Here is a 20,744-nt window from a genome sequence, read left to right on the forward strand (position 1 = left end):
ACATTGATTATCAGCCATGATTTAATGACCATTCTTGCATATACTCTCCTTTCTGAAAGCTGCAGGCAAAGGTGAAACCTTATATATTGCTACAAACTGAGAACGGTGTGGTCGAGCCCTGTATTAGTGCAGAGGCCTGTGAGACCAGCTTGAGCTTTTGCAAAGAAGAAAAAAAGGAGTTTTTTACATAGTGCAAGGCTGGAAAAAAAACACACGTTAAAAATCGAAAAAGCAGTGGCTACTGTATTCTGTAGGATATTAGTATCCTCTACACTAAATCTTCTTCCTAAAAAGAAAGGAGCCCGCCAAAATAACGAAAAGGCTTAAAATGCATAATATACATTGCATGACAGTGGATTCTTTCTTTTTAAAAAGCATAAATTATTAGGTGAAAGATGAGGAGAAGTATAAAGTATGTTTGTATGCAGTGACATTGCAAGATGAAGAGATACACAGCTACACCAAAACATGGTAACATTTTAGATGGGCATACGGAACTTGATACCCCTTGTTTCCGGTGAGCCTTCAGGCTCACTGGAAACAGAAGTTATTAAGAAGTTATGAAGAAGCGGTCTAAAGACCGCTGCTCCATAACCTGTCCGCCTGCTCTGAGGCTGCGGACAGAAATCAACCCAATCAAATACGATTGGGCTGATTGACACCCCCTGCTAGCGGCCGATTGGCCACAAATCTACAGGGGGTGGCATTGCACCAGCAGTTCACAAGAACTGCTTTTGCAATGATAAATATGTCGGCATTTATCGATGTGCCACGATGTGCAGCGGACATGATACGCTACTTCGTATCATGTCCGCTCGCACATTGGTAAATATACCCCATAGTGTACGTATGCCGCAGAAACAGTAATAACTTTTAATTAAAGCATTTTTGCTAATGGATGTATATTGCAAACATGTTTCTATTTAAAATTTAAATGCACTAATGCACATTTCAATTTTGACCTTGCTGTCCCCTTTAAGGAAATTTCCCACTTACTTATGCTCATTTCCCACTTACTATGGGATCCTCCCTTGCGCACTCCTTTTATTTTTTTATTTGAGAGTGACACATATTCTTACAAAACTCTATGAAAATGGTCATAATTATAACTTGCATTGGCATAAACAAACTCTATGTTGTACAAGACAAGTCACACTGGTAGCATTAGTGCAGTGGCATTTATTTGTATTAGTTTGGATCCCAATTTTCCATGACTTGCTATGGAATCAGGAACTTTATACACTTCTAGCTAGACATAATAATCTTTAGGAAAGAGATTGTGAATGTTTTTGGACTAGCACATCTTGTATACTGGTGTAGGCAGGTATAGCTTTAAAATAATAAGTGAGGAAGTCAGGAATAACACAGAAGCACAAATGTTACCTGAGGTCCTCTAGGAGGCGCTAAAAATAAGAAACTATGATATGAAGAGTATTGTAGGAAAATCTAAGCAAATAAAATGAAACTAATATAATAAGCATAGGATGCAATATTATAAAGTAATGTCTATATGACACGGAGACTATGGTTAATTCTCCAAAATGCAAAAACTTAAATATTACCACTGGCCCATGTGTGGGAACCAAAAAAAAGTTCAAGCAAAATTCAGCTACATTCAATATCCTTGAGGCTGGAAAGAGTGTATTTGATTTCAGAGAAGATCCAAGAGGCAGCTCTCTAACAGCATACGGTAATAGGCAATCTGTTATAGAAATACAAGAGATAGAGGCGCCAATGGTGCAAATCAATGAGGAATCTCAGGAACTGACAATAAGGGATATACACAGGGTACTCACTTGTGGCAAAGGCACTCAATTATGCCCATAGAGACAGGCTGGATTTTAGCAGCAGTCCAGCTAGCTGGTCGGGGCCCCACAGACAGCTCCAAGGTGCAGGTGATAGACAATCTGTTATAGAAAATAGCTTTAAAATAAAAAGTGTCCCATTATTTTTTGGTGTCAGCAGGTATAGGGGCATATTTATCAAGCTCTGAATGGAGCTTGATGCCCCGTGTTTCTGGCGAGCCTGAAGGCTCGCCAGAAACAGCAGTTATGAAGCAGCGGTCACAAAGACCGCTGCTCCATCACCTGTCCGCCTGCTCTGAGCAGGCGAACAGACATCGCCGGAAATCAACCCAATCGAGTACAATCGGGTTGATTGACACCCCCCTGCTGGCGGCCTATTGGCCGCGAATCTGCAGGGGGCGGTGTTGCATGAGCAGCTCTTGTGAGCTGCTGTTGCAATGCTGAATATGGCGAGCATATTGCTCGCCATATTCAGCGAGGTCTGTCGGACCTGATTCGCACTGTCGGATCAGGTCCGACAGACCTTGATAAATAGAGGCCATGTTTTTATCATTGGTGTCAATGGGTATAAACTCCACAACTTCATGGTTAAGATAAAAGTAAGACTTTGATGTGCCAATAAAGTTTTTTTTGTATGCCACCTTGTGCCACATATTCACAACCTCTTCTGTGCGGAGTTGCTAAGGAAATTAGTAGAGAAAGCAATAATATATTAATAACAATAAAAGAACAATATTTCCCACATTTTTTTTTATATCATCAGCTGTCAGGGAAACATATGATATTCGTCATTGAAAGTTAATGCCTTTAATACAAATCCCAAACTCCTGCACAGTCTCTGCTGGGAGGCTGTTGTGTGTTCTGTGAATCTATTAAGCTTTCTGCAAATTAGTGTTTTATTTCTCTCATTTCCATAGCAGTATGCAGTCAGCAGCTTGACACACAAGCAGAGTATCTTGTCCCTTTGGTGGTTGCTGTCATATCCTCAGCCGAGCCCTCTTTCATTGTTATTTGTGGCATCTTTCATTCTTTGCCACAGCTCCTCTGGGCCAGAAGGGATGATGCTTTATGGGGACGCGTGTCTCTCTCATTTGTGTCCTCACAGAGGACACAATGATGTTTATGGGTTTTGCAATTAAAGTGAAATAACACTGTATTCTTCTGTTCTGGAGGTGCACAATTGGGGTGTAAAGCTGTCTGCCAGTCTGACTCTCTAAGTTTATATTTATCTGCCTAAACATCTATTTGTGTATCTATTTTTCTGTCTGTCTTTCTCTATATCTGTTTATTGCTTATTTATCTGATGTTTGTATAAATGAATTTGCTTTGGAGTCTGCACCATAACAAAACAAAGACCATGAATTTAAAAATATGGGATGGAGACAAAATAATTTACTCTAACCTTATTGCGATAATATTAAAGGGCCATTAAATACAGCAGAATGACATAATCAACAAATTTATAAAAAAAAAAAAAAATGCAAATAGATTAATTTGCTTACCCCTTGCATCACATGACAGCCATCAACCAATCAAAGGCTCATATATGTACACTGTGAACTCTTGAACATGTTCAGTAGGTGTTGATGCCTCAGGAAGTGTGCATATAAAAATATTTTTGAACAATTTGATAATGTAAGTAAATTGCATTGTTTCTTTCAATTGAGTGTTCTGTCTGAATTATGAAAGCTTAATTTTGTCTTTAATTTTATTAGATAATCAAAAGTACAGTCCTGGACAAAAGTTTTGAGAACAGCACAAATATTAATTTTCACAGTCTGCTGCTTCAGTGTTTTTAGATCTTTTTGTCAGGTGTTACTTTGGTATACTGGAGTGTAATTACAAGCATTTCATTCATAAGTGTCAAAAGATTTTATTGACAATTACATTAAGTTTATGCTAAGGGCCTATTTATGAAATGTCTGTCCGACATGATCCGATCAGCGGATCAGGTCCGACAGACATCGCTGAATGCGGAGAGCAATACGCTCTCAGCATTCAGCATTGCACCAGCAGCTCTTGTGAACTGCTGTTGCAACGCCGCCCCCTGCAGATTTGCGGCCAAATGTCCGCTTGAAGGGGTGTCAATCAAACCGATCGTATTCAATCGGGTTGGTTTCACGCGATCTCTCTTCACCTTCTCAGAGCAGACAGACAGGTTATGAAGCAGCAGTCTTTAGACCACTGCTTCCTAACTGGTGTTTCTGGTGAGTCTGAAGGCTCACCAGGAACATGGCCCTTCAAGTTCAATACGGAACTTGATAAATGGGCCCTTAAGAGTCAATATTTGCAGTGCTGACCCTTCTTTTTCAAGACCTCTGCAATTCGCACTGGCATGCTGTCAATCAACTTCTGGTCCACACCCTGACTGATGGCATAATCAATGCTTGGAGTTTGTCAGAATATGTGTGGGGGGTGGGGTTTGTTTACCCGCCTCTTGAGGATTGACCACACGTTCTCAATGGGATTAAGGTCTGGGGACTTTCCTGGCCATGTACCCAAAATTTCAATGTTTTGTTACCCAAGCCACTTAATTATCACTTTTGCCTTATGGCAAGGTGCTCCATCATGCTGGAAAAAACATTGTTTGTCACCAAACTGTTCTTGCATGGTTGGGAGAGGTTGCTCTTGGAGGATGTTTTTGTATCATTCTTTATTCATGGCTGTGTTCTTAGGCAAAATTCCCTGGTCTCAGGATGCTTTTCTGTTGGAATGACACAGGACTGATGGTAGCTGTGGTGACATAGTTCACAGATTTTATCCCTGGCATATTCACATAGCTGGTTTTAAAATCCCTCCCCCCCCCCCCAGATACACTTTTCTCTGTCTGATCTAGGGGTTAAAATAAAGACACTCCCATTAGCCTTCACTGGCATATGATAGGCAAAACCCCTTTGAATTGAGAATAAAATTGGGAAACACTTTCTTTCTCCCTCTTTTTCTTATCCTCTCTTGCTGAAGATGACTGATAATGGACACATTGGAGAATTTGGCTAAGTATATTCACAATTTGGGGATATGGTAGCTAGTTGCCCTGTATTAATTATTTGGACTGTTTTGCTGTAATATAAATATATATATATATATATATATATATATATATATTCCTCTTATAACAACATATATTGATTGCTAATAAATTAGAATTTTTAAATAAATTAGAAATAATGGAGACCCTTTTACAGTGTTTATTTCACTTAACTTAATTGTAATGGTTTAGTTGGTTTTTACATAGAATTATATATTTAGTGGTTTGAATTTTTTTTAAATCTAGATATACATTTTTAATAACCACAGTAGCACTCACCTTTTCTTCTCCGGACAAGGTTTATTCTGGATGCCCCAAACAATCGGAAAAGGGATTCATCATAGAAAATTACTTTACCCCAGTCCTCAGCAGTCCCATCCCTGTACCTTTTGCAGAATATAGTCCTGTTGCTCAGTGTGCTTAGAGGGATATGGCTGCACTTCACTGACGGGCCCACAATAGGCCGAAACGTACGTCTGGGGTTTTGCTGTTTCTCTTGTTCAGAGAGGGATTGCCTGGTATTTCGGGGCTGGACTGTACTGTTAAGTCAGGATCAGACTGATATGCTTTAGGAAAGTTCTTCTCTGTGAAAGGCACATGTTGAGCAAAAAGAGGCTGCTTCTTGGGTAGTAACTAGCCATAGAACAAGCTGTTATGCTATTGTTCGTTCCCAGGTTGAGCGCTTCTCTCTTTTTATTTATGCAAATTATGACACTTAGGGAAGTCTCCCTAAGTGTGATGCGGGAACCCGGACATGGACCCGTTGCTCAGTGTGCTTAGAGGGATATGGCTGCACCTCACTGACGAGGCCTACAATAGGCCGAAACGTATGTCTGGAGCGCTTCTCTCTTTTTATGTATTAAACTAAAGGGTGTTTGGGGGTGTTAGTGATTTTTAAATAGTTATAACATTTGAATTGAAAAAGGATTGTCTGATATTTTTGTTGGGACTGGGAGTCCCTACATTTTGAGCTGTTAATAAAATATGATATCACAAAAAATTTATTTACTTTCATCTAATATCCATTATGGGGGGGACTTTCCAAATGTATTTGTTAACAAAAATTAATTCTTCCCCTATTTCCTATGCGAAAAGTCTACTGGACAGCAGCTTTAAGGGACATGAAACACAATTTTTTTTCATGATTCAGATAAAGAATAAGAATCTTAAAAAAGTTTCCAATTTACTTCTATTATCAAATTTGCTTTGTTCATATGTTATTCTTTGTTGAAGAGATATCTAGATAGGTAACATACACAGGTCTTGAGCAGTGCATGACAGGAAATATTGCTGCCATCTAGTGCGCTTGCTAATGTATAACATTGTTGCAAAATGGCTGCCATATAGTGCTGCAGACACGTGCACCCTCCTGAATGTACCTTCCTGCTTTTCAACAAAGGATAACAAGAAAACAAAGAAAATTTGTTAGTAGAAGTAAATTAGAATTATTATTTTTTTAAATTGTATGTTCTGTCTGAATCATGAAAGAACATTTTTTGGGCTTTATGTTCCTTTAAACTTAAATTAAGTTAAAGTAGTAGCTAGTGCTACTGCTAAAAGTCAGCAGCATAAATGTCCATGAGGAAAAAAAAAATTTGAAGCCTTTTTGTCTGCAGGAAATTCTTTCCTTTAAATTAATAATTTTGACAACACAAAATAATAACTATCTATTTTTTCTTTTATGCATTTGAATGCAAAATATAGGGGGAAAATACATTTATACAAACACAAATGCACATATCCAATAGATGTGACATCAACCCCCTTTTCTTGTTATAAATAGGTGTTTTTAATGTATCACATGATATCTGTTGGGCCATGTCTTTCATCATGCTGTTTTAAAGGCAAAGGGTGGTCATACCAAAAATGTATTTGATTTTTCTTCTATTATCTATCTTTGCATTTTGTTAATTGATAAAAATAAACTATTAACATTTCTAGTTTTTGAAGAATTGTTACGTTACAGCATTTTTACACACCTGCCTAAAACTTTTTGCACAGTACTGTATTTATGTATAGATAGATAGATTGATAGATAGATAGATAGATAGATAGACAGATAGATAGATGTAATCATATGGTTCAATATAAACAAACAACCGGAACATTAAATATTTTTTTTTATTTAATAAACCTTTATGCCAACTATAATGTAATATATAATATATAAATAAATTCTCACTTTTTTCAAGATCTCTTACACACAACACATACACTACACAGTCACACTACATTTATATATTTGTGTGTGTGAACGTTGTCAATAAATGCAAAAATATATTAGATTAAACAATGCATTTATTGGCAATATTCACACACACATACAAATATGTATTTAGTGTCGCTGTGTAGTGTATGTATTGTGTGTGAATGTTGTCAATAAATGCATTGTTCAGTGACGTGCAGTCATAGGAGGCAGGGGAGGCAGCGCCTCCCCTGTCCTATGTGTGTATTACACTTTTTTTTTAACTTTAACTTTTTTGTTTAATATATATATATATATATATTTTTTTTTTTTAAGTTTACATATATACAGTATATTTTTTTTTATGTACCCTAAGCCCCCCCACCCCCCCTGCCAACTCCAAAATACAAGGCTACGTGCCTGCAATTCATCCATATCCATGTTGTGCAATGGAGAGGCTGTGAGCTGTTCAGCTGCCCTCACATTACACAACATGAATATCTTGCTAATTTAATTGTATGAGCCGAGAGCTAGCCCCACCAGTTTGCTCCTAATAGAGGCTGCTGTTCAATGCAGCCTCTAGCCAATCAGGTCTCAGTCAGTGACATCACTCTTCTTGTGGAGCCTGTCAGCTTGGAGGAGGCGTGTGTTATTCTGTCCGGGAAGAGTGAAGTCTGATCACTACAGCACTGAGCAGTGAGCACATGGGTAATGCAGCAGAAGAAGGTGGTTGTGGGTCTCTCTGTTTCACATCCTGAGGTATGTGACCGTGTTGCAATATTACTGAGCTTGGTGTGTGTCTGCAGACTGCTGCTGCCTGCCACTTCTCACTCACTGCATTATTATTCCTATTTTGAATGATCCCTATTGGAATGCAGCTGCCAGCTTGTCATTATGTGGTTGTGGTGTCTGTCAGGGAGTCAGTGTGAGAAACGACAGGCAGCAGAACTCTGCAGAGCCCCTGCACTAATTACTTCCTTCCTACTTGGTGTGTTTGCAAACTGCAGCTGCCTGTCGTTTCTCACTCACTTCCTGACACTCAGAGCCCCTGGGTTGTTAGTCCCTCCTCCCTCAAGAGCCTCAGCATGTGTCACTGCAGAGTAGGAGATTTTAATGAAGGGTCCCTGACATTTTAATCAAATTGGTTTTTAAATGCACCTAGAGGTGTCAGTGTAGGTGTGTATCCTCAGTCCTAGAGGTGTCAGTGTATGTGTGTATCCTCAGTCCTAAAGGTGTCTGTATATGTGTTTATACTTTATCCTCAGTCCTAGAGGTGTCAGTGTAGGTGTGTATCCTCAGTCCTAGAGGTGTCAGTGTAGGTGTGTATCCTCAGTCCTAGAGGTGTCAGTGTAGGTGTGTATCCTCAGTCCTAGAGGTGTCAGTGTATGTGTGTATCCTCAGTCCTAGAGGTGTCAGTGTATGTGTGTATCCTCGGTTCTAGAGGTGTCAGTGTATGTGTGTATCCTTAGTCCTAGAGGTGCCAGCATATGTGTTTATCCTCAGTCCTAGAGGTGTCAGTGTATGTGTTTATCCTCAGTCCTAGAGGTGTCAGTGTATGTGTGTATCCTCAGTCCTAGAGGTGTCAGTGTATGTGTGTATCCTCAGTCCTAGAGGTGTCAGTGTATGTGTGTATCCTCAGTCCTAGAGGTGTCAGTGTATGTGTGTATCCTCAGTCCTAGAGGTGTCAGTGTGTGTGTGTATCCTCAGTCCTAGAGGTGTCAGTGTATGTGTGTATCCTCAGTCCTAGAGGTGTCAGTGTATGTGTGTATCCTCAGTCCTAAAGTGTCAGTATATGTGTTTATTCTCAGTCCTAGAGGTGTCAGTGTAGGTGTGTATCCTCAGTCCTAGAGGTGTCAGTGTATGTGTGTATCCTCAGTCCTAAAGGTGTCTGTATATGTGTTTATACTTTATCCTCAGTCCTAGAGGTGTCAGCATATGTGTTTATCCTCAGTCCTAGAGGTTTCAGTTTATGTGTGTATCCTTAGTCCTAGAGGTGTCAGTTTATGTGTGTATCCTCAGTCCTAGAGGTGTCAGTGTAATTATGTGTGTATCCTCAGTCCTAGAGGTGTCAGTGTATGTGTATCCTTAGTCCTAGAGGTGTCAGTGTATGTGTGTATCCTCAGTCCTAGAGGTGTCAGTGTATGTGTATCCTTAGTCTTAGAGGTGTCAGTTTATGTGTATCCTTAGTCCTAGAGGTGTCAGTGTATGTGTATCCTTAGTCCTAGAGGTGTCAGTGCATGTGTATCCTTAGTCCTAGAGGTGTCAGTTTATGTGTATCCTTAGTCCTAGAGGTGTCAGTGTATGTGGGTATCCTCAGTCCTAGAGGTGTCAGTGTGAGTGTGTGTATCCTCAGTCCTAGAGGTGCCAGCTTATGTGTTTATCCTCAGTCCTAGAGGTGTCAGTGTATGTGTGTATCCTCAGTCCTAGAGGTGTCAGTTTATGTGTGTATCCTTAGTCCTAGAGGTGTCAGTGTATGTGTTTATCCTCAGTCCTAGAGGTGTCAGTGTAATTATGTGTGTATCCTCAGTCCTAGAGGTGTCAGTGTATGTGTATCCTTAGTCCTAGAGGTGTCAGTTTATGTGTATCCTTAGTCCTAGAGGTGTCAGTGTATGTGTGTATCCTCAGTCCTAGAGGTGTCAGTGTATGTGTGTATCCTCAGTCCTAGAGGTGTCAGCATATGTGTTTATCCTCAGTCCTAGAGGTGTCAGTGTATGTGTGTATCCTCAGTCCTAGAGGTATCAGTGTATGTGTGTATCCTCAGGCCTAGAGGTGTCAGCATATGTGTTTATCCTCAGTCCTAGAGGTGTCAGTGTATGTGTGTATCCTCAGTCCTAGAGGTGTCAGTTTATGTGTGTATCCTTAGTCCTAGAGGTGTCAGTTTATGTGTGTATCCTCAGTCCTAGAGGTGTCAGTGTATGTGTGTATCCTCAGTCCTAGAGGTGTCAGTGTAATTATGTGTGTATCCTCAGTCCTAGAGGTGTCAGTGTATGTGTATCCTTAGTCCTACAGGTGTCAGTTTATGTGTGTATCCTTAGTCCTAGAGGTGTCAGTGTATGTGTTTATCCTCAGTCCTAGAGGTGTCAGTGTGTATTTTTATTTAATGATTCAGATCAGGTATACAATTAGAAAATTTACAATATACTTCTATTATTTAATTTGCTTCCTTATCTTGTTATCCTTTGCTAAAATGTTTATCTAGGAAAGCTCAGGAGCAGCAAAGAACCTAGGTTCACCCATGTGTTCAGTTAGAAACCTGTAGTGTATTGCTGCTCCTTCAACAAATGAAGAGAGAATGAAGGTGATTACATAAAAGAAGTAAACTAGAAAGTACAGGGAGTGCAGAATTATTAGGCAACAACAACCATGTTCTCAATGAACCCAAAAATCTCATTAATATCAAAGCTGAATAGTTTTGGAAGTAGTTTTTAGTTTGTTTTTAGTTATAGCTATTTTAGGGGGATATCTGTGTGTGCAGGTGACTATTGCTGTCCATAATTATTAGGCAACTTAACAAAAAACAAATATATACCCATTTCAATTATTTATTTTTACCAGTGAAACCAATATAACATCTCAACATTCACAAATATACATTTCTGACATTCAAAAACAAAACAAAAACAAATCAGTGACCAATATAGCCACCTTTCTTTGCAAGGACACTCAAAAGCCTGCCATCCATGGATTCTGTCAGTGTTTTGATCTGTTCACCATCAACATTGCGTGCAGCAGCAACCACAGCCTCCCAGACACTGTTCAGAGAGGTGTACTGTTTTCCCTCATTGTAAATCTCACATTTGATGATGGACCACAGGTTCTCAATGGGGTTCAGATCAGGTGAACAAGGAGGCCATGTCATTAGATTTTCTTCTTTTATACCCTTTCTTGCCAGCCATGCTGTGGAGTACTTGGACGCGTGTGATGGAGCATTGTCCTGCATGAAAATCATGTTTTTCTTGAAGGATGCAGACTTCTTCCTGTACCACTGCTTGAAGAAGGTGTCTTCCAGAAACTGGCAGTAGGACTGGGAGTTGAGCTTGACTCCATCCTCAACCCGAAAAGGCCCAACAAGCTCATCTTTGATGATACCAGCCCAAACCAGTACTCCACCTCCACCTTGCTGGCGTCTGAGTCGGACTGGAGCTCTCTGCCCTTTACCAATCCAGCCACTGGCCCATCCATCTGGCCCATCAAGACTCACTCTCATTTCATCAGTCCATAAAACCTTAGAAAAATCAGTTTATGTGTGTATCCTCAGTCCTAGAGGTGTCAGTGTATGTGTGTATCCTCAGTCCTAGAGGTGTCAGTGTATGTGTGTATCCTCAGTCCTAGAGGTGTCAGTGTAATTATGTGTGTATCCTCAGTCCTAGAGGTGTCAGTGTATGTGTATCCTTAGTCCTAGAGGTGTCAGTTTATGTGTATCCTTAGTCCTAGAGGTGTCAGTGTATTTGTGTATCCTCAGTCCTAGAGGTATCAGTGTATGTGTGTATCCTCAGTCCTAAAGTGTCAGTGTGTATTTTTATTTAATGATTCAGATCAGGTATACAATTAGAAAATTTACAATATACTTCTATTATTTAATTTGCTTCCTTATCTTGTTATCCTTTGCTAAAATGTTTATCTAGGAAAGCTCAGGAGCAGCAAAGAACCCAGGTTCACCCATGTGTTCAGTTAGAAACCTGTAGTGCATTGCTGCTCCTTCAACAAATGAAGAGAGAATGAAGGTGATTACATAAAAGAAGTAAACTAGAAACTAGTTTCAAACAATTGTATGTTCTACCTAAATCATGAAAGATAAATGTATGGTTTAATGCCCCTTTAAGAAATACAATTGCAGGAAGGATAAAACCTAATAGAGAATAATGTATGTGTGTATCCTCAGTCCTAGAGGTGTCAGTGTATGTGTTTATCCTCAGTCCTAGAGGTGTCAGTGTATGTGTGTATCCTCAGTCCTAGAGATGTCAGTGTATGTGTGTATCCTCAGTCCTAGAGGTGTCAGTGTAATTATGTGTGTATCCTCAGTCCTAGAGGTGTCAGTGTATGTGTATCCTTAGTCCTAGAGGTGTCAGTGTATGTGTGTATCCTCAGTCCTAGAGGTGTCAGTGTATGTGTATCCTTAGTCCTAGAGGTGTCAGTTTATGTGTATCCTTAGTCCTAGAGGTGTCAGTGTATGTGTATCCTCAGTCCTAGAGGTGTTAGTGTATGTGTGTATCCTCAGTCCTAGAGGTGTCAGTGTATGTGTGTATCCTCAGTCCTAGAGGTGTCAGTGTATGTGTATCCTTAGTCCTAGAGGTGTCAGTTTATGTGTATCCTTAGTCCTAGAGGTGTCAGTGTATGTGTATCCTCAGTCCTAGAGGTGTCAGTGTATGTGTGTATCCTCAGTCCTAGAGGTGTCAGTGTATTTGTGACTGTGTATCCTCAGTCCTAGAAGTAAACTAGAAAGTAGTTTCAAACAATTGTATGTTCTACCTAAATCATGAAAGATAAATGTATGGTTTAATGCCCCTTTAAGAAATACAATTGCAGGAAGGATAAAACCTAATAGAGAATAATGTGTTACTTAAAGGGATAGGAAAGTAAAAAAAATGTTTTTAACAACTTTAGATTTTTACTTCTGTTATCTATTTTGCTTTCTTTTTTTGTTATCATTTGAAAAGCATACCTAGGTAGACTAAGGAGCAGAAATGCGCTACTGGTAGCATCTAGTGATTGACTCATTTAATGTATTCAGTTAGCACCCAGTAGTGCATTGCTGCATATCCTTCTACAAAGGATACCAAGAGAATGAAGCAAATTTAATAATAGCATTAAATTAGACCTTCAACCTGCCTATTTAATCGTAAATTTAAGCTGCCTTTGTCGGGTTCATATATGTGTTTCTCTGGCATATTACAGCCAGTGCCTCCCCAGCCTCTGACCTCACTGCACGTCACTGGCATTGTTTACTCTAATATATTATTGCATTGATTGACAACATTCATACACACAAATATATATATATATACAGTATATATATATATGTAGTGTGACTGTGTAGTGTATGTGTTGTGTGTAAGAGATCTTAACAAAGTGAGAATTTATTTATAATAACAATAAGAATGAATATGATAGGATATGATGGTGTGTCAAGAGACTGTTTTGAAGGATCCTTGAATCCCAAGAGCAGACCCAGATGGGTAAAGGCACTTGGCATACGCTAAAGTGCACAGCCAAGATCAGGAGGTTAGGGTTGTAAGATTTAAGGCAAAGACATTCAAATTATAAATATCAAGAGCCTATTCCTCACACTCAACAGGCAGATATGGGTTCTGAATAACTATAAGATCCACTTTTGCTACAGGAAAAGGGTGAATAAGTATTCTGTAATGACATAGAGATCTATGTATGTACTGAATAAATAAAAATAATGTGTATTGACATTTTCAAAACAATGGACTAGTAATAGTGAACATACATGCTAGTACTGAAAACATTAATAAGTAAAAAATAAAGTGGACATTTAAATAACTCGTACCTTGGTGTTCCAGCAGTTTAAATGCAATCAGAATCTTGAGGATATTGGGTAATTGTAATCGATTTCCACTAGAAGTTGCAGGGGCAAGCAAAGTATAGGAGTTCAAGAATCCTTAGGATATGTATAAGGGTGATTTGAAGACTAGATAAGATTACCCTTTTTAAAAAAGAAATCAGAATGGGTAGATTAGATTGTCCTACTAGTTTACATATATATGTCTTTAATTTATTTATTATAATATTAACATTGCACAGCTTCATGTGTATAACAAAAAACTATTGCCTTCTATCTGCTAACATTACACCAGCACCAAGGACAGCGACAATTATTGTGCAGCTTTCCCTCCCATAAGATCTACTCCAGAATTCTTATCATTTATTTACCCATTCCCCAGTTTTGCATAACCAACACAGTTATATTAATACACTTTTTACCTCTCTGGTTACTTTGTATCTAAGCCTCTGCAGACTGCCCCCTTACTTCAGTTATTTTGACAGGCTAACATTTTAGCCAGTCAGTGCTGATTCCTAGGTAACTCCATGGGAATTAGCATAATGTTATCAATATGGCACACACAAACAAGTGCAAAACTAGCGCTGTCTATCTGTAAAAAAAAACTTTAAAAAATCCCTGAGCTAAGTGGTGTCCATCAAGTGCTTAGAAATTAGCATATGAGCCTACCTAGGTTTAGCTTTCAACAAAGAATACCAAGAGTTCAAAGCAAACTTGATGATAAAAGTAAATTGGAAAGTTGTTTAACCCCTTAGTGAGCAGACCACTTTTCCATTTTCTGACCGTCTGGGACCAAGGCTATTTTTGCATTTCTGCGGTGTTTGTGTTTAGCTGTAATTTTCCTCTTACTCATTTACTGTACCCACACATATTATATACATTTTTTCTTGCCATTAAATGGAATTTCTAAAGATACCATTATTTTCATCATATCTTATAATTTATTATTAAAAATTATTAAATATGATGAAAAAATGGAAAAAAACACACTTTTTCTAACTTTGACCCCCAAAATCTGTAACACATCTACAACCACCAAAAAACTCCTATGCTATATAGTTTCTAAATTTTGTCCTGAGTTTAGAAATACCCAATGTTTACATGTTCCGTGCTTTTTTGTAAGTTATAGGGCAATAAATACAAGTAGCACTTTGCTATTTCCAAACCATTTTTTTTTCAAAATTAGCTATAGTTACATTGTAACACTGATATCTGTCAGGAATCCCTGAATATCCCTTGACATGTATATATTTTTTTAATTAGGGAGTTTGTAGGGAGCTTTTAGGGTTAATTTTAGCTTTAGTGTAGTGTAGTAGACAACCCAAAGTATTGATCTAGGCCCATTCTGGTATATTTCATGCCACTATTTCCCCGCAAAATGCAATCAAATAAAAAAAAAGTTAACTTTTTCACATACTTTTTCCCAATTTTAGGTTTCTCACTGAAATTATTTACAAACAGCTTGTGCAATTATGGTACAAATGGTTGTAAATGCTTCTCTGGGATCCCCTTTGTTCAGAAATAGCAGGGATGTCTTTGGCATTGCTTTTTGGTAATTAGAAGGCCGCTAATGCCGCTGTGCACCACACTTGTATTATGCCCAGCAGTGATGGGGTTAATTGGGTAGCTTGTAGGAAGCTTGAATGGTTAATTTTAGCTTTAGTGTAGAGATCAGCCTCCCATCTGACACATCCCACCCCTTGATCCCTCCCAAACAGCTCTCATCCCTCCCCCACCCCACAATTGTCCCTGCCATCTTAAGCACTGGCAGAAAGTCTGCCAGTACTACAATATAAGGCTTTTTTTATTTTATTTTAAAATAAAATATATATTCTGCTGTGTAGGATCCCCTCTTAGCCCCAAACCTCATCCCCCCCAAGAGCTCTCTAACCCTCCCCCCACTAACTTTTTTTCACCATTTTGGGTACTGGCAGCTGTCTGCCATTACCCACTTTGCATTTAAATGTGTTTTTTCTAAAATAAACCACTATTTTTCTATAGTGTAGCTATAAAACTACAAAAAAGGTATTGCAGTGATGCCTCAATATTGAGGCATCACTGCAATACCTTTAAAGCTGCTGGAAGCGATCAGGATCGCTTCCAGAGTTTCAAACCCCAGAGGTTGTGCCAGGCACTTCCTTGGTCGTTAAGTGGCTTCCTATGGAGGACGTGCCTGGCACGTCCTTGGTCGTTAAGGGGTTAAAAATGCATGCCCTGTCTGAATCATGAAAGTATAAATTTGACCAGACCATTAAATAACTACATTTTACACACATACACACACACACACACACACACACACACACACACATATATATATATATACCACAAAGAGCAAGTCTGGCACTCACTTGCAAGAACACAGCTAAGATTAAAAACAAAAATGATGCAACTTGACAGGTTGTATTTCAAAATACATTCTTAATTCCTGTTCTTCATGCCCACCCCGCTTAGTGGGGTGATAGTGATATATTGCAAATATGTTAATCCTTCTGCCCACATGAATGACCTACAGGCCTTGTAAAGGGTAAGCCCAGAGTTTGAAATATGTTTTTAAATGTGATATTGAAATATGTTTTTGAAGTTATGCTCTGCTTAATGTAAGCTCACACTGGAGTATTTCTGTATGTTCATTTTCTGATAAAGTTATTTATAGATATTTCTAAATCTTCATTTACATGGTGAGGATCTTGAGTATCCTCGTACACTATTGTTAATGTTTAAAATTACGTATGTTAACTTTTCTTTTTTCTAGTTATGTTTTTTTTTTCTTTAAAGTCATTGTCGGACATTTCAATTGCATGGACCACTAGGTATTTACCTTGGGACCAATACAATCATACTATAGCATACTCACAATTATATTACACTTAAATAACAGCTAATAAGTTTCAAACACTTAATATCATATCTCATAATGTAAAGGGGTTGAATTGCCCTGCCAAGAGGAGAATGGCATTACACAACATTAAACAAAGAGGAGGAGATATAATTATTTTGCAAGAGACGCATTTTAAATCTAGGAACATACCAAAATACTTATCTTCAACTTTCACTCAACATTTTCATAGCAACAACCCAGCCATAAAAGCAAATGGGGGGGGGGATATTTATCAAAGGTCTCCGTATTCAGCATTGCACTAGCAGCTCTTGTGAGCTGCTGGTGCAACACAGCCCCCTGAAGATTTGCGGCCAATCAGGGGGTGTCAATCAAGCCGATCGTACTCGATCGGGTTGAATTGCAGCGATGTCTGTCCGCCTCCTCAGAGCTGGCGGAAAGGTTATGGAGAAGCGGTCTTTAGACCGCTGCTTCATAATTGCTCATTCTGGCGAGCCTGCAGGCTCGCCAGAAACACGAGCCCTCAAGCTCCATCCGGAGCTTGATAAATGGGCCCCAGAGAGTCAGTATTCTTATTAACAAAAAACATCCCTTCCTCACTTTTAAACCTGTATAGAGATAAAGAGGGTAGATATCTGTGTATTACAGAACTAATTTTTGGAAAACCAATTACAATTGCTAAACTATATGCACCAAATAAAAACCAAGATATTTTAATTAAGAAAATAACAAATACAATTATTCCCTTGATAAAAGGCCCTTTACTGGTAGCTGGAAATTTAAATGTCTCGTTAAATCCGTTAATAGATTGCTCAACCTCCTTCTCTAGGGTTCAACAGAATGCATTACATTCAATATGGGAGAATCTGAAACTTCTCAATTTACATCACACTTGAAGGTTTTTAAACCCACAAAAGAGAGATTATACCTTCTCTTCCAACCCTCAAAAGATTTACACCTGACTGGACTATATTTTAGTAGACCACCTGGACTTATCATACATCTCTAAAGCTAACATTTCTCACACAACGTGGTCGGATCACTGCATGGCAACTTGCCAATTACAATGGCCTTCAATCCCTCTAAGACCTTACCACTGGAGAATAGATGAATCCATCCTTTTAGATCCCAAACTTAAAACTCACTAGAAATCTTCTTCTCCACCAACTCCACGCAAGAAATAAACTAAGGGATTATATGGGAAACACATAAGAGCTATATTAGAGGTGAACTTATCAAAATAAAAGTACAAATGAATAGAAAAAACATAGAGGAATACAATATTTTAGCTAAAAAAATTATAGAGACAGAATACTTACATAAAAAACCACAGCAGATGCTACACTTATAGCTCAATTGAATGATTATAGATCAAGCATGAATAAACTTCTCCAAATTAAAACACAACAGCAACAACTATCTTTGCAACAACACTTTCATTGTGAAAGCAACAAGGCATGAATCTCAAATGCCAACCTGGTAACAATTAATTGTCACCACTGAAGGGGGCGCAATAGAAACCCAATATTCAAAACACAATGTTTAAAATACAACACATATATAATGCAAAAATAAAGAAATATGAACACCAATGATTATAGTGCAATTAAGATAATCAGACTAGCCAGTCCTTGAGGATAATCAATAGCTGTATGCGTGTTCCCAGCTTGGTGTCTCTGTCCTCCAATGGTGTCTCTGTCCTCCAATGGTGTCTCTGTCCTCCAATGGTGTATCTGTCCTCCAATGGCGGCTGCTCCTTCCCAAAAAGATGTCAAGACAGATCTATGATAATGCAAAAAACAGAAGGGTGCCTCCTAGTATGATATAGTACAGATTATGTACATATGCTCAGATGTGATCGACACCCACTCGTGCTTAGTGGCACCTACTGGGATCTCTCAGTGTCCCTTTTCACTTTAATAAAATCCAATATAAAAACACAATGTAGAAGAATTTCACTATGTATTAAAATTTTAATACATAGTGAAATTCTTGTACACTGTGTTTTTATATTGGATTTTATTAAAGTGAATTGATATATTTCACTTGATTGGGGGCCTGAGTTCTTTCTGTGTGGAGTAGGTGCCACTAAGCATGAGTGGGTGCTGCCATATTTGTGAGTACCTGTCGATCACATCTGAGCATATGTACATAGTCTGTACTATATCACACTAGGAGGCACCCTTCTGTTTTTTGCATTTTCAACAAGGCATGAAAGATTCTAGCGAAAACTTTAAAAAAAGTCAACTTAACGTATGTACACTCTCTTAAAAATAATAGACGGCAACCTCTAGAAGACACAAATAACATAGCAGACAAATTTAAACAATTCTACCACAGATTATACAACTTGACACCAAATAGACAAGTAGAAACAAACCGGTGAAGAATACCTGAGTAATATTCCAGTTCCTAGCATCCCCTTAGACCTTAAAGATTCCTTAGATCAACCAATTCAGGAAAGTGAAGTTGGTGGCAAAAAAGCAATCAAATTAGCCAAAATTGAAAATGAAAAATTAATTGTGATTCTAAGTCTAACCCTAAAAGGTTCTTTAAGTAAATAAATAGCAAAAAATCTAAGAAGGATAATATAGGTACATTAAAATGCGTGGAGGGTAGCATGATAAATAATGACAGGGAGAAGGCTGAGGTACTAAACCAGTTTTTTTCTTCAGTATATACAAGAGAGGAACCATTGGATTATACTTTGGAACAAAATAGAACATGCCAGTCCATACCATTAACTGGGTTATGTTTAGAGGATATCAGGAAAAAAATGGATAATATTAAGGTAAATAAAACTCCAGGCCCAGGTGGAATACACCCAAGGGTGTTAAGGGAACTTAGCACTGTTATAGACAAACCTCTACTCTTAATTTTTCAAGACTCATTATCCTCAGGCATGGTACCCCAGGATTGGCGTAAAGTTGATGTGGTGCCACTCTTCAAATAGGGAAGCAGGGATGATCCAGGAAGCTATAGACCAGTTAGTCTGACATCAATAGTGGAGAAGATATTTGAAGGGATTATAAGGGATTAAATTGATGAGCATATTCGTGTAAACAAGATTATGAGTTCTAATCAGCATGGTTTTAGGAGAAATAGATCATGTCAAACTAATCTAATTAGATTCTACGAGGAAGTAAGTAAAAATATAGATAAAGGGGAATCAGTTGATGTGATATACTTAGATTTTGCAAAGGCATTTGATACAGTGCTACATGAGAGATTAATGCACAAAATTAAGGGACTGGGAATAGCTAAAAAATGTTAGCTCATGGATAAATAACTGGAAAAAAGATAAAAGATAGGGAGCAACGAGTAGTAGTAAATGGATCATACTCAGATTGGACAAAGGTAATTAGTGGAGTCCCCCAGGGATCAGTACTGGACCCCGTTCTTTTTAATATTTTTATAAATGACTTGGAGCAAGGATTAAATAGCGACATCTCTATTTTTGCAGATGATACTAAATTAAGTTACTAAGTTAAGTAAGGTCATTAGGTCAGAGCAGGATGAACTTTCATTACAAAGGGATCTGCAAAAATTAGAAGTATGGGCAAGTAAATGGAAAATGAGATTTAATACGGAAAAATGCCAGGTTCTACATTTTGGAAGTAAAAATAAGCAGGCAACTTATTTTTTAAATGGGACAATACTTAGCCAAACAGAGGAGGAAAGGGATTTGGGAGTAGTAATAGATAACAAGCTAAAGATGGGTGCACAATGCAGGGCATCGGCTTCAAAGGCTAATAAGATACTAGCATGTATTAAAAGAGGCATTGATTCAAGGGAGGAAAGCATAATTTTGTCACTATATAAAGCCCTGGTAAGACCTCACCTTGAGTATGGAGTGCAGTTCTGGGGACCGATCGCAAAAAAAGATATTGCAGAACTAGAAAAAGTTCAGAGAAGGGCCACAAAGCTAATAAGGGGATTGGAGAAATTAACCTATGAGGAGAGGCTAGCCAAACTGAGTCTGTTTTCTTTAGAAAAAAGGAGCTTGAGAGGTGTCATGATTACTTTATATAAATATATTCAAGGCCCATATTCAGAGATGGCAGAAGCTCTGTTTATTCCTAGAAAATTGATTCTGACAAGAGGTCACAATTTAAGGTTGGAGGAAAGGAGATTTAATCTCCTGCAATGGAAACTTTTTTCACTGTAAGAGCAATAAAATTGTGGAACTCATTACCAAAGGAGGTAGTGAATGCTAATACCCTAGATACATTTAAAAATAGTCTGGATACATTTCTGTATATAAACAAAATTCATGGATATGATTGATAGTATTAAATGAGTCACCTTTTAGTGGGGTTATTTAAGCTTAACTGGAGCTTTTTGTAAGTATTTTAGATTTG

The sequence above is a fragment of the Bombina bombina genome, chromosome 3 (assembly GCF_027579735.1).
Source record: "Bombina bombina isolate aBomBom1 chromosome 3, aBomBom1.pri, whole genome shotgun sequence".
In the NCBI taxonomy this organism is placed as follows: Eukaryota; Metazoa; Chordata; class Amphibia; order Anura; family Bombinatoridae; genus Bombina; species Bombina bombina.